The sequence below is a fragment of the Meriones unguiculatus genome, chromosome 5 (assembly GCF_030254825.1).
Source record: "Meriones unguiculatus strain TT.TT164.6M chromosome 5, Bangor_MerUng_6.1, whole genome shotgun sequence".
Classification (NCBI taxonomy): Eukaryota; Metazoa; Chordata; class Mammalia; order Rodentia; family Muridae; genus Meriones; species Meriones unguiculatus.
Window position 1 is genome coordinate 13,702,206 of NC_083353.1, and position 2,123 is coordinate 13,704,328.

General features: G+C 43.9%; 1 pseudogene; it reads left to right on the forward strand.

Moving 5' to 3' along the window:
• Positions 1-313: 313 nt before the first annotated feature.
• LOC110566114 (small ribosomal subunit protein eS27-like) lies at positions 314-538 on the forward strand (annotated as a pseudogene).
• The last annotated feature ends 1,585 nt before the right edge of the window (positions 539-2,123 follow it).

Genomic DNA, 2,123 nt, shown 5'->3' on the forward strand with positions numbered 1-2,123 from the left:
CATCAGCGGGGCTCCCTCTTCTAAACCTAATCTGGGGAGCCCAGATCCCCACACCCTCTACCTGAGGAATGTCACATAGACCTTAGGGATATTACAGGTCCAACTCCCTTTCTCCCCATAGAACCTGCTCAGCATCTTCATGCTAATGAGGTATCTCAGTACCTTAGTCCTCCAGCCAATGACATTTGCCCACCCTGAATTTCCCCACCATCTCCCTAAAGTTCTCTATCACCCTCCTTTGCCCACTCACAAAATCTGTGAGTGTAACAAAAATGAAAGCTGCGGGAGCGGCCACGCTCTCGGAGCCATCACCATGCCTCTGGCTAGAGATCTGTTACACCCTTCCTTGGAACAGGAAAAGAAAAAAAACATAAAAAGAAGTAGATGTGAAATGTCCAGGATGCTACAAGATTACTACAGTCTTCAGCCATGCTCAGACAGTGGTTCTCTGTGTAGGCTGTTCAACAGCGCTGTGCCTCCCATAGGAGGAAAAGCCAGGCCCACAGAGGACTGTTCCCTTAGAAGAGAGCAGCACTAATCAGCTATACAAGATCCTGAATCTGCGCTTTTCACAGAAAGCTTTATCAAGTTCAGCTACTCTACCAAGACAATGGAATTACATTTGATTTTACAAAGTATACAACAGTGACCTCCTATTTTGCTGTCAGCTTTTCAATAAAGTTTTAATTATGGACAAAAAAAAAAATGAATGCTGCTTGATGGCGCTATGTTTTGGGGACACTTTGTTATACAGCAGTAGGTAACAGAGACAATACCCCGTGGTGACTGTTAATCTTGTTGTTGTTGTTGTTGTTGTTTGTTTGTTTGAGAATAAAATTAATCTGCCTCCCCGAAGCTGATGCCAGAAGGTATTTCTGTTCATGCTCACAGCCACCAAATCCCCAGTGGCACACTTCCTCTAACAAACTTTCACATCCTCCTCATTCTCAAATAGTGCCACTCCCTGATGACTAAGCATTCAAATATATGAGCCTATGGGGTCATTCTTATTCAAACCACCACACAGGGTTGTGGCCAGATCCTAGTGCATTCAGTTCAATTTCAAAAGTCTCCATAATCTATTGTGATGACTCTTCATGGTTATCAACTAACTACACCTAAAATTAACCAAAAGAGAGCCTAGGTACACCTGTGAGGGACCTTTTTTCTTAATTAAATCATTTGAAGTGAGAAGACCCACTTTTAATCTGGGTCTTTTGAGGAGAGAAGGTACCCCTTTAATTCGAGTCAAATCTTCTGCTGGCAGTCTACTGGACTGGAAGAAGGCCACGCCTCCTAACCCTCTAATCCTATCAAAGAGTCCCACTCCCTGGTGGCTAAGCATTCAAATATATGATCTTATGGGGGCTGTTCTTGTACATATTGCTGTACCAAGTGACTCTAGGTGTGTCAAATTGTCAAAATCTGTGAGTGTAATAAAAATGAATGTTGCCTGATGTCACTGCTTTAGGAACACTTTGGTATACAGCAATAGGTAAATGAGACAATACCCCATTGTGCTTGTTAATCTTTTTGTTGTTGTCTGTTTGTCTGTGTGAGACAAGGTCTCTCTCTATAGTCCTGGCTATCCTGGAGCTTTCTATATAGATCAAGCTGGCCTCAAATTCACAGAGCTGCATCTGCCTCTGTCTCCCACGTGTTGGGATTAAAGGTGTGAGCCACCACAGCCGGCCGGTGACGGTGGATATTGATTGTCAGTTTGATTGTATTGGAGCATGCCTAAATTAGTAAATAATATCTCAGAAACATTCAGGACACGAGGTCTCCACCGTAATAAAGGTCTTTACCATAATTAATCTACTGATGGACTAAGAATGTCAACAAGCAAGAGGTGATGAAGATGGTGAAACCCGGGGCCTAGCTGGAGGAAGTACATAGGGTCACCGAAGGTCATCCTGTTACAACTGCGCTCTGCTTCCTGTTCTCAAGATGTAAGTGACCCCAACCTGCCTCTTCCACCATGATGAATGGAACCCTTCAACAAGTCCTTTCTCCCGAACCTTATTGATGTCAGCTGTGAGGTCTGACATACTGTGTTGCTACTTTTCCTCATTGCTGGGGCAAAACGACAGAACAAACGTAAGGCTCACGTGTTGAGCTGT